This window comes from Podarcis muralis, chromosome 2, assembly GCF_964188315.1.
Source record: "Podarcis muralis chromosome 2, rPodMur119.hap1.1, whole genome shotgun sequence".
Taxonomy (NCBI): Eukaryota; Metazoa; Chordata; class Lepidosauria; order Squamata; family Lacertidae; genus Podarcis; species Podarcis muralis.
Window position 1 is genome coordinate 28,439,472 of NC_135656.1, and position 12,974 is coordinate 28,452,445.

The 12,974-nt window shown below is 45.1% G+C and overlaps 1 long non-coding RNA gene across 1 annotated transcript; it reads left to right on the plus strand.

Moving 5' to 3' along the window:
* The first annotated feature begins 1,376 nt into the window (after nt 1–1,376).
* On the plus strand, nt 1,377–12,514 carry LOC144326913 (uncharacterized). Its single transcript, XR_013391800.1, has 2 exons — nt 1,377–1,810; nt 6,272–12,514. It is a non-coding gene; the product is annotated as an uncharacterized LOC144326913 (long non-coding RNA).
* The last annotated feature ends 460 nt before the right edge of the window (nt 12,515–12,974 follow it).

Here is a 12,974-nt window from a genome sequence, read left to right on the forward strand (position 1 = left end):
GTGTGGATCATTAGCGATCTGTGCAGTACACGTTTTGATTGGCGGAGACTGCGGGCACACAATACATTCAGAGCATGCAAGGATCCTGAGACCTGTAATCTACCCCTGCAGTTCCCATCACCCTTAACAAACTATAGTTACCAGGATTATTTGGGGGAAGTCATGTGCTTTAAATGTGTGAAAGACCTACACTGGCTCCCAGTACATTTCTGAGCACAATTCAGAGTGTTGGTGCTGGCCTTTAAAGCTCTAAACAGTATACCCGAAGGAGCATCTTCACCCCCATTGCCCAGCCTGGACATTGAGGTCCAGTGCCGAGCGCCTTCTATTGGTTCCCTCACTGTTAGAAGTGAGGCTACAGGTAACCAGGCAGAGGGCCTTCTCGGTAGTGGCGCCCGCCCTATGGAATGCCCTCCCACCAGATGTCAAGGAGATAAAGAACCACACAACCTTTAGAAAACATCTGAAGGAAGCCCTGTATAGGGACGTTTATAATGTTTAAATTTGTATTGTGTTTTTATGTATGCTGGAAGCTACCTATAGTGGCTGGGAAAGGAACGCAGTTGGGGCTGTGATCTAAACCACTGAGCCTCTTGGGCTTGCAAATCAGAAGGTTGCCAGTCAGGGCTGGATTTAGATGAAGAGAGGCCCTAGGCTACTCCACATGTGAGGCCCCTCCCCCCACCCTCACAACTAGAAGAAAATGGAAGAGTGTTATAAACAAAACTGAGTGAACCCAAGGATGATGATGGATATTTAAGATTCTACAATTCACAATTGTTAAATACTTCTTCTTCTTCTTCTTCTTCTTCTTCTTCTTCTTCTTCTTCCTCTTCCTCTTCCTCTTCCTCTTCTTCTTATTTGCATGCACCCCTTTGGAGAGGTGAAGTTAATGGGCAGAATCAGGTTAGAATATGGTATATTAGGGTTGCAGCCTACCTAGCTTCTGGAGTTCGCTGCCTTTGAAGACTTCAGACTTTCATTTCTTTACACAACACAGTTTCATCTGTCAGATTGCAAAATACTGGATGGTTGGCCTGCTTTGCAGAATGCCTGTAACATCTGCAGGCTGCTTGACTTGGGAGGTAGCTGTGTTTCCAGTGAGGCTTCCTTCCCAAATCTCGCTTCCAGAGAGGCCTCTGCTAAACCCAACCATGGAACCCACTCCATACCTTAATGGAGCTGCCCGTGTTTGGCATTGGGCACAAATGAAGGGAGTGAGGAAGGAGTAGTAGTGAGCCACCACCGGAGCAGGGTTGTGCACACAGGAGTGCGGCACCGGCTGAGGCGTGGGAGACATTTATTCAGTAGCTCGGGGCTGATTAGTTGCAGGTGAGCAGATGGCACGTGGTTTGGATTTCGGCGAGGTTCGGGAGCAGGCGATTGGAAACACATTGCTTGGCAGAGCCGGCTGGCTCGTTGGGGAAGGGCGTGTGATCCAGCTAAGGCCCAAGGCATCTTCCACATGTCGGAACAGGAGAGGCTATGAGAATCGCAGAGCAAGACAAAGCACGGGTCATCAAGGCCAGGCCCTGACCTTTGGGGCTTGAATGCATCACCCAGCCAGCAAGCCACAGATCGACTCATTCAGTCCAGAGCTGAATGGGGAAAGGCTGTGGCTCAGCAGCAGAGTGTCTGCATTGTATGCAGGTTCAATCCCTGGCGTCTCCAGGTAGGGCTAAGAAGAGACCTTTTGGCTTAAAGGCTATAGAGCCACTGCCAATTAGTGCAGACAATATGGACTTACATTTCTGCCGTCATACAGCAAGTGTGCTACAGAAAGGACTCCTTGCAGAACAAAGAGTTCCAGGTAAGAGTCGGGCTGCACTTGGGCTTTGTGTAGAATGGATAGGCACTAAGAGCAGGACTTGGGAGGTTCCCAGGAGGGATGGAGGAGAAATTTTATTCAGTTCACATTTAAAGGTGAACCAGTCAAATCTGCACTTTCTGTAACAGCATGAGAACCAAAGTACAGTGGTACCTCGGGTTACATACGCTTCAGGTTACATATGCTTCAGTTTACAGACTCCGCTAACCCAGAAATAGTACCTCGGGTTAAGAACTTTGCTTCAGGATGAGAACTGAAATCGTGCTCTGGCGGCACAGTGGCAGCAGGAGGCCCCATTAGCTAAAGTGGTGCTTCAGGTTAAGAACAATTTCAGGTTAAGAACAGACCTCCGGAACGAATTAAGTACTTAACCCGAGGTACCACTGTACAGTCATCCGTTGGAATTGGCACTTGCCCAGATTTTGAGATGCAGGTCTACAACCAAGCTTGACCAAAATGCGTAAATCAGAGGAAAGTTCACAGAAAAAATGAATATATTTTTGAGATTGACATACAAAGATGGGTTGTATTCAAGGAAATTGCTTGCAAAAATGTGTACATTAGTCCAAACCGCATACAAACATGTTTATTAGGAGAGATTGGTACCAAAATGATGGATTTCTGTGAGGATCTTTTTAAAAAAACGCTGCAGAGTTGTGGAGAACTGAAGATTGGAAGAATGAGAAAGTGATAGGCATGGGCAAATTCCCTGCCTCTCATCCATCAACTCTTTAACTGGCCTTTTGGGGCAGGTTGATTGCTCTCAGCCTCTGCCCTGCATCTTCATTTTTTTGATGAAAATAGTAACAGCACTGCCTTACCTTATAGGACACTGTCAAAAGCTACCAAGATAACACCTGCAAAATACAGTGGTACCTCGGGTTACATACACTTCAGGTTACAGACTCCGCTAACCCAGAAATAGTACCTCAGGTTAAGAACTTTGCTTCAGGATGAGAACAGAAATCGTGCTCCGGCGGCGCGGCAGCAGCAGGAGAACCCATTAGCTAAAGTGGTGCTTCAGGTTAAAAACAGTTTCAGGTTAAGAACGGACCTCCGGAACGAATTAAGTACTTAACCCAAGGTACCACTGTACTTTAAAAACTCAGAAGTGTTTTATTCATGCTAAGTAGGATGATGACGATGCTTAAAAAGGAAGGAAAGCACATCATTGTTGTTGTTTTATCGATGCCCATCTGAAAAATTTGTGCAAATTGCCGTTGTTGAGGGAGTGGAGGGCAGCCATTTTGTGATGCTGGGTTGGGGTGTGTGTGGGAGAAGGAGGGGGGAGTTTGTGGAAACCACAGGTGTTTAATTTGTTGTCCGCCTTGAACTACAACCAGTGCTTTTTTTCTTTTTAAAAAAAATGTTTAGGGGTACTCTCATTTTGACTCAAAAAAAAAAATCACCATCTTTCAAATCAGGAAAGATAAATACAGTAAATGGACAAAAGTACGAAGATTCACAAAATGTTTAGGGGTATGTGTACCCCTGCACCCCCCCAGAAAAAAAACCACTGACTACAATTATCATCATCCCTGCCGGATGGTCAGGCTAGCTGGGGATGACAGGTTGGGAGATCAACCACCTCTGGAGCGCCACAACTGAGGCAACTCTGATGTAAAGTCTCCCTACATATGTGTGTTCAACATGTGCACTGTTATGTAATAATAATAATAATAATAATAATAATAATAATAATAATAATATCTTTATTGTCATGTATTCAGTGGTCTGTGTTTGCCTGAGCTTGAGTCTGGACTTAGGGTTCTGAGCCCCTGTGTTCTGATATCCAATCACAGAACATTTCAGGATTTGGGCCTCTGCCATTGGCCCTTAAACTCTGAGTTATGATTCGCAGCTTGGAAGTTTAAACAGCCAATCACGTTGGGAGGGGGAGTGGCCCAGGCCTTCAGAAATATATATAAGCAGTTGCTTTGCCCCTGTTGTCCAGTTCTGTTAGTTCAATAAAAGCTCTTGCTGTTATCACTGTGTCTTGCCTCGTAGGAACCCACCTATACTTCATGCACGACTGTGTATGCGTGTGGCGCTGAGAAGTAATTAAATAAATCAAATTAAAATTTATTTAATCAAATTAAATAAATCAATTCAAACTGTGGTTTTTTTAAAAGGGTTTCCAGAGGTTTAGAGGGTGTTTACAGGCTTTTTAGATGATATTCCCCACTATACACAATTTCATGTATACATACGGTACCCAGGAACACTTACTCTGCGTAAGTGGGGAAGATGCCTTTATTTGTGTATGTTTAGACCTCTGGCAATAGTAATCTCTCTGCCTCCCCCTCCCTCTCTCTCGGCAGCCAATGGGACAGAAAGAAAGAGAGAGAGAAAGGGGTGGCTCCACCCAATTTTGGCTTTGGCCCTGACCACATCTGGCCCGCAGTCCACCTTCCTAGATAGTGTGATCCTCAACAGTAAATAAATAAATAAGCCACTGTCACAGAGTGGAATATAAACCAAAAACATAAACAACAAGGTACAATATTTAATCAATTGCTATATTTTAAGTGCTAAAAAGGATACCCTCTGATGAATCAGGCAGCATATTTAAAACGTTAACATTATTTTTAGAAGCAGGGTAAACAGTATTAGAAGATTAGAGCGATTCCCCTCCCCCATATGTAAATGCATGCACATTTAATCAATCAGTCAACCGACACTCATGCACTTAATCAGATTTGATTTTTTTCCTAATTGTGTGACAGCACCAATAAACAAATAAAGGAGCTGCAATTGGGGGTGGGCACAAATTTGTGGGCAAACAGGAGTAGGCATTACTAATAGAGATGATGTCATGAGATGGTGTCATACCTACAAAGGCTGCCCTCAAAACCTTGGTCATAGATATCATAACTATTGGCCTCAACCTTTTCCAGGACACTGAGTGAATGACTCATTCCCACACACAGCATCCTTCCTGTTCCATCCCAGATATTCCAGACATCTCATATGCAGAAAGAACCCCAGTTGCAGGTAGGCTGCATGTATTTATGGGCACATAGGCTAGATTGGCCCAGACCGTTTTTGGTGTGGCTCTTTTGCACTCCATGAAACCCAGAATATGCAAAGGAGAAGGGCAGAGCAACCAATAACTATCCAATATCAGGTTTGCTAGGTTTGAGAAGTAGCAAGAGGGTCATAGATGGATTGACTTGGAAAGGTAATAAGAAAATACAAGAAAAGCCCTGGGTTGTGGTTGTTATTTCCTCATACACCCCTAATTTTGAGCTGATTTGGAAGCCTTTTTTGGCTAGGAAATGGGGCAAAAATTATTTCAACAAAATATATAAAATCAGCTCTGTACACAGCCGTCTCTGAAAAGGGGGAGTGGCCATGCGATTGACACAACAGCCAGCCAGTCCATGCTCAGCACAGCCAGTTCCTGCTAAAAAGCAGATAAATCAGTTTCCCCCAGCTTGATCTGTGGGAGAAGGCTGTACATGTGCCCCTAATGCTGTGATTATGATTCCACAGTGGCCTCACTGCTGTTATTAAAGATGTCTTCATGCATTCTGAGTCATTAAGTGACTCCACACGGGCTGACTTTCTCTTTGATGCTACTGTCAGTGGCAGCACCTTAGTGTCCATTTTGCCATTTGCAACAGGTGGCAATAAAGTTTTTGACTAGACTATCAGCTGATCTTTGATTCCATTCTTCCTGGACTTTCAAAATGCTTGGCTGAGCCTAGAGCATCAGTTGTGAAGGGAGGAGAAATCAGTTCATCTCCTACAAAAACAAGAACTAGATTGCGTTTCATCTTTTACCTCCTTCTCTTTGCTGTTTAGTTTAGTTGCAGGACAGGTAAGGAAAGGAATGACAGTACTTTCATGGGGTACGCAGGGCAATTACAGAACACTAGAGACTGAATGAAAGAAGAGGTGACTTGAATGGATTGCTAGGTCTAGGAAGAGAGATGATCAAAGGGAAGGAGGAGACCCAAGGAGAAACTGTATAGGATACCAAGAGGGAGTATCCTTCTAGCTAGGAGTCCTGGAAATGCTTAGAACTGGATAGCATGAGATTGGCTGGATGGTTCCATCAGTTATTCAAATATCCTTAATTTTCTCTTCTACTAATGCCCCCAGAGGCTCCGCCTCACCTTCCCAGCCAGTGGAGGTGTTGGAGAAGCCACGATGCTACCTAATATTTAAAAGCTTTCAATTATTTTAATCCATCGGAAGCTACCCTAGAGAATTCCTGTCAGCAGGAGAGGGAAAATGTGATAAATGAGTCTCTGCCTTTGTATTATTATGAGATTATACTGTTTATCCAGTTTTCAAGTTAATGTTAAGAGCAATTATGCCCACATCTCAGCCTTGTCCCTGAGGATGGTTCCTTAGGATCCTTGTTGAAAGGCTAGGTCAGATTTCACCTTTTCCACCACATCTTCTTTCCTGTTCACTTTCTCTGTCTAATTCCAGGCGGGACTTTGCTCACGTTTCCATCCACTCACCAGCCCCTATAAAACAGAAGGAGTTAGACCCAGACAAAGTTCCTTGATGGAATCTCTGGCATTCCTGAAAAACCTGGTGGGAAACCAATTGCTACAACATGCCCTCCGAAATGGACTGATGGTTTGAATCCAGAATCCTGTACCTGTCCCTTCTCTCGGATGAAAAGTGTGTATCTAGGCTTCAGTTCCATCTCTGTACATTTTTGCAGAGGCGTACCTAGACTCACTTGTGCCCTTGGCAAGCAGATGTATCGGCGCCTCCGAAGCGAGACCATGGACAAGAAACTCAGAAAGTTTGCTTTTGTTTTCTTCCATCTTGCCACCCACAAAACAAATGTTTGTGTTAATTTATGTTTCAGTTTATGTGCACGTTTATGATATTGTTTTCTTGCATTATCTGCTTTGTTAGCACTTAATTGAAAACCCCGATAAACATTTCTTTAAAGGGAAGTTAGGCAAGCTGATGGAAGATAAAGCTGAATCGTAGGGTTGGAAGGGACCCTGAAGATCTTTGAGTCCAACCTTCTGCAATGCAAGGTGTCCCTCATGGGGATCAAACCTGTAACCTTGGTGTTATCCGTACCACACTCTAGCCAACTGAGCTATCAAGGGCTGCTTAGCCATGATGCCTATATGCTACCTATAGGACAAGAGGCAGCATGCACCCAGATGCCAGCACATCAGAACACAATGGGAGAATGCTCTGGCACTCATGTTTTGCTCATGAGCTTCTTGGAGGCATATGGCTGGCCACTGTGAGAAACAGGACCAGGTCGGCCTTGGGTCTGATCCAGCTGCAGGGCTCTTCGTGTGAGCTTATCGGGTTTTGCAGAATTCTTCTATACAGTGGTACCTCTGTTTTTGAACTTAATCCATTTCAGAAGACAGTTCAAGTTCCAAAACGTTAACAAATTGAAGAATCAGTACGGAAGCCTCAAAATGGAAAACTCAATATGGAAGCCGCTTTTCATGTTCGACTTCTGAGGCGCGTTCGAAAACCGAAGCATTTACTTCCGGGTTTACGGCATTCGAAAACTGAAATGTTCGTCAACAGAGATGTTCGAAAACCGAGGTATGACTGTATAATGCTTCAGGTTAAGGATCAATACATGAGAAGCAGCAGATCCCAGACTCCCCTCCAGAGTGGGAAAATTTGTGATCCAAGAGTGACACAAGCACAGTCTTCCCAAAGCTGCCTTCCCCTCAGGATGAGCTTACACATGCTTATTCATCACTCGATAGTGGCAAAATCAAGTGATGACCTATGAATGCGAAGCAGCCATCTCAGATCAAACATCACAGCCAGAGTGCTTTCATGCTGTCTGACATCACCTATTTAAATAGAGTCAGTTACTCGGTCATCTGAAAGTCATTGAATGATGAGATATCAGGTGATATATGTTCATCTGCGAACCAGCCCCAAGAAGACTTTCCAGAGTCCAAGCAATCTTTCAACCACTTTGTGGGCTCAGCTAGACATCCCTTTGTGTAGCTGTCCATCTGGGCAAGCATATTTGTCCCTGTGGACGGTGTGGGTCTAAAGCAGTATGGTGCAGTCAGGTTCCCATTGTCTTGTTTAATTGTCCTGGTTACATGCCCGGGTGCAGGAGATCTTTGTCGTTCAGAGTTGCCTTATTATGCAGGGTTCCAGCTTCTTCGCCTTTTTAAGGGAACATTTAATTTTTAGCCCATTGACGTCCTCAGGAAATCTGGGGTTCTCTATGCTTGGCATCCTGCAGGCCTGTAATTGTCTTATATGGTGCAGAATAATGTGGCATTCGGCACCCAGGGACTGTTGCTTCCTAGAGGAGGGCTGCCTTTGTAAAATGATGTGGCCCAAGTTTATGCCCCCCAACATTTCTCTGATGAAAATAGGGACATCCTATTCCATAATAGGGACGCGGGTGGCACTGTGGGTAAAAGCCTCAGCGCCTAGGGCTTGACGATCGAAAGGTCGGCAGTTCGAATCCCCGCGGCGGGGTGCGCTCCCGTTGTTCGGTCCCAGCGCCTGCCAACCTAGCAGTTCGAAAGCACCCCCGGGTGCAAGTAGATAAATAGGGACCGCTTACTAGCGGGAAGGTAAGTGCCGTTTCCGTGTGCGGCTCTGGCTCGCCAGAGCAGCGATGTCACGCTGGCCACGTGACCCGGAAGTGTCTCCGGACAGCGCTGGCCCCTGGCCTCTTAAGTGAGATGGGCGCACAACCCCAGAGTCTGTCAAGACTGGCCCATACGGGCAGGGGTACCTTTACCTTTTTATTCCATAATAACAACAATAATTTTGTTATTTATGCCCCGCCCATCTGACTGGGTTGCCTCAGTCACTCTGGGCGGCTTCCAACACATATAAAAACGTAATAAAACATTAAACATTAAAAAACTTCTCCTAGACAGGGCTGCCTTCAGATGCCGTCCAAAGTTTGTATACCGTAGTTCCTTATCTTCTTGGCTCAGGGGTCACACAATTCCATACTCTCCGACATTTCTTTGATGAAAATAGGGGCATCCTAAGGAAAAGCGGGACATTATGAGATGAAATCAGAAACCGGGTTGACTTCTGTAAATCTGGAACTGTCCCTGGAAAATAGGGACACTTGGAGGGTATGTGCCAAGAGTCAGGAGTAAAGCAAGTACCTTAACTGCACACAGGTTTCATTGGTCCCCTGTATTCAATTACTGTAGTAACCCTCCCCTTTCAGGGTAAGCGACAAATCCATGTGCCAGACCGGTCATATATTGTCCCCTTCAGATTCTTCTTGCCAGCTCTGCCATCCATCTCCTTTTTTGACTTTAAGATACTCTGAAGACCCCTGCAGTTAAGACTCCTCCTTCTCAAACTACAGTGGTACCTCTGGTTAAGAACTTAATTCGTTCCGGAGGTCTGTTCTTAACCTGAAACTGTTCTTAATCTGAGGTACCACTTTAACTAATGGGGCCTCACACTGCCACCGTGCGATTTCTGTTCTCATCCTGAGGTGAAGTTCTTAACCCGAGGTACTATTTCTGGGTTAGCGGAGTCTGTAACCTGAAGCGTCTGTAACCCGAGGTACCACTGTACACAGAAAAAGGCCCTTGCAAAGAGTTCTTGTCTCTCACAAACGTCGCTCATGGGAGAGGTACGAAGCTACCCTATCTGCCCCACAGGCCAGTGTCTGGACCGGGTGTTGTTCAGAGGTTTAATGCAACCCTTAAGAAATGCTCCAGAGGTTTCGCCGTGTCTTCTTTTTTTATGAGCTCAATAAGCAAGCCCTTTATGGAAGGGATGTGAGGAATATCCACAGAAATGTCTGCTCACGCAAGAAGGGCCCTTCGCACTCTGCCACCCGGTTGGGGGAAGGGGGTGGAGATAGGGCTGCGGAGGCAACGTCATAATTTCAAGCAAACAAGGAATAAAACAGGGCAGAACAACCTGACCTCTGGCAATAAAACCCGCAGCTCGGTATCAGGGTGGGGTGGGGGCTTAAAGACGCAGGGCCTTGGAGCAAAACATGTGGGAGAGCCTGTGAAACGTAATTACCATCCGTGGACAGATACATTCTGGAAGAAATCGAAAATATTTATTGCTGGCAATAACTGGCCCAGTATTACAGTTGTAGCTTGCCTTTTTATCCAACACCCAACTTGCTTTTATTTATTCATTCCCTCACCCCCTATCAGAATGTGAAATGCCTTGTTTGCTAGGCTGCGCAGTTTGCAGGAAAAACATCTGCCCCTTGTGGCCTGGGGGACTTGGACATGCCAAGAAGCCCGGAAGTGAGCATTAAAGCCAATCTCCCCCTGCCTTCTTTTCTGAATTTAGGTTTCCTGGAAGTCCTTGTACTTCAGGCCTCTCCGTGGTGAGCAACTAAGACTACAGTGGTACCTCAGGTTGCATATGCTTCAGGTTACATACGCTTCAGGTTACAGACTCCGCTAACCCAGAAGTAGTACCTCAGGTTAAGAACTTTGCTTCAAGATGAGAACAGAAATTGTGCGGTGGCAGTGGGAGGCCCCATTAGCTAAAGCAGTGCCTCAGGTTAAGAACAGTTTCAGGTTAAGAACGGACCGCCAGAACGAATTAAGTATGTAACCAGAGGTACCACTGTATGTCCATACCATACATTTAAAATAAATTCTCCACATACATCCTAAAATCTTGGAACTATAGTTTACCCATCACAGAGCTATAATTCCCAGCACCTTTAGCAAGCTACATCCCAGGATTCTTTGGGAGGGCATTGTCAGATCATAGGTCTCATCTTGCTCAGTATTGTCTACACTGATTTTCAGCAGCCGTCAATAATAATAATAATAATAATAATAATAATAATAATAATAATATCCCACATATCTGACTGGGTTTCTCCAGCCACTCTGCATGGCTTCCAACATATATAAAAACATAATAAAACACTACACATTTTTTAAAAAACTTCCCTATACAGGGCTGCCTTCAGATGTCTTCAAAATGCTATACAATGGTACCTTGGGTTACATACACTTCAGGTTACATACACTTCAGGTTACAGACTCCGCTAACCCAGAAATAGTACCTCGTGTTAAGAACTTTGCTTCAGGATGAGAACATAAATTGTGCTCCGGCGGCCCGGCAGCCCAGCAGCAGCGGGAGGCCCCATTAGCTAAAGTGGTGCTTCAGGTTAAGAACAGTTTCAAGTTAAGAACGGACCTCCGGAACGAATTAAGTACGTAACCAGAGGTACCACTGTACAGTTAGTCATCTCCTTGTCATCTGACAGGAGGGCGTTCCACAGGGATGGTGCCACTACCGAGAAGGCTCTCTGCCTGGTTCCCTGTAGATTCACTTCTTGCAGTGAGGGAACTGCCAGAAGGCCCTTGGTGCTGGATCTCAGTGTTCAGTTCATTTTCAGACAGGGGGCATTCATAACCCTTAGGAAATGAACCTGAGACCTTCTGCATGCAAGGCAGATACTTTCCCACAGAGCTATGGCCCTTCCCCTGTTGGGAGAAGATGAAGTCAACGGAGGAGCTGAGCAGTCCAGTCTTCTTGATGTTGCCCATTGGTATTTCCTCATCTTTACTGAACAGCAGGCCTACCATTCCCTTCCTCTTCTTTGGAGCTGAACAAGCAATTTCTTTGCTCTTGGCTTCCCTCACCAGCTTTTTCTGAGCTTTAGCTTTCCTACCAACCTGGGCTCCTCATCTGTATTCATCCGAGTCTCCACCACCCATGGCTTCCTTCCATTTCTAACAGGTGCCTTTCTTTTATTTTCAACTCCTCACAAAGCTTTTCATGCAGCCACTCTCTGGCATTTTGAGATGCTTCCTCACTCTTGGGAGATTGTTTGTGCTTCTAGTAACTCCTTTAAGAAAACTCCCAGCCATTTGGGGCTCCTTTCCACATCAATATATCTAGACATGGCATCCATCCCACATAGCATTTCTCTGAATTTATTAAAATCTCAGCTTTCCTGAAATTCACAACACACATTTGACTATGCTCACCTTCAGCCTTCCACAGGATCAAGAATTTAGAAGCACATTGCTTCCCCCAAAGAATCCTGAGAACTGTAGTGCCCCATCCCCCACAGAGCTACAATCCCCAGCACCTTCAACAAACTACAGTTCCCAGGACTCTTTGCAGGAAGTAAAGTGCTGTTAAATGTGCATTGCATGTGTTCTAAATGGATGACTCTGCCTTGCTTCCCTATTGGTAAAGAACAAGTCGAGGGTAACCAGTCCCCTCATTCCTTCTTCTGCCTTGCTCTGAAAGAGGAAGTTTTCAGCAAGGCCTGTCAGGAATTCACTGGAGACTCCATGCTTGGCAGGATTTGTCTGCCAACAGATATCAGGGTAGCTGAAGCCCCCATCACTACTAATTGTTGCTTCTCTGAAACATCTATAATTTATTTCTGAAAAGTTATTATCCACACCCTTGCCTGGGTTAGGCAGTCTGTAGTAGACTCTGACCACAATGCTGTTTTTTCGTTTCTTCCTCTATTCACTGGGGCTATGGTACCATATTTGCTCTCCTTAATGTCTGTGAAGGTGTACATTTAAAAAAATTTAAATGCTTCCAGCCACTCTCTTTTTTTGTTGTATCTCTTGATTTTGAACAAGTTATATCCTTCAGTTGCTACATTCCAATCTTATCAAGTCATGTTTATCTTCCTGTACTAGGAGTTCAAGCTCATCTTGTTTGTTTCGTATACTCTGCATATTAGTATATAAACACTGGAAAACGTGGCGGGTCTGATCCAATGTCTCTTCTGGTATGTTATTTTGCAGTTTGCTAGATAACAGCACAACACCCCCAGTTTCTCCTGCAGCATCCAAGTCCCTTCCTTTTGTGCTTACTTTCATATTTACCTTTGGGCTATCACAGGACATAGTTCAAAGCCCTTTTGATTAGGGACTCAGCTACATTAGTAAAGAAAAGGCGTTTAAAATGCGTTATAACGCTGTGGCACCAGATGGCACTGTAGAGTTCCATCTTACACCCAAGTCACCCATTATGAGGCTTACCATGCATTTTGCTGAAACGTTTTTTTGTGGTATCTAGATCCAGCCATTGGGGTGGGCTAGGGTAGGCGCTCACCTGACACCTGGTGATGGACTGGCATACTGGGATGGACATGGGGAGGAGTGAGTCGGTAGCAAGGTCAGCCTGGTGCAAACATACCAGCAGGAGTGCTGAACTGGCTCTGCTGGCAGGT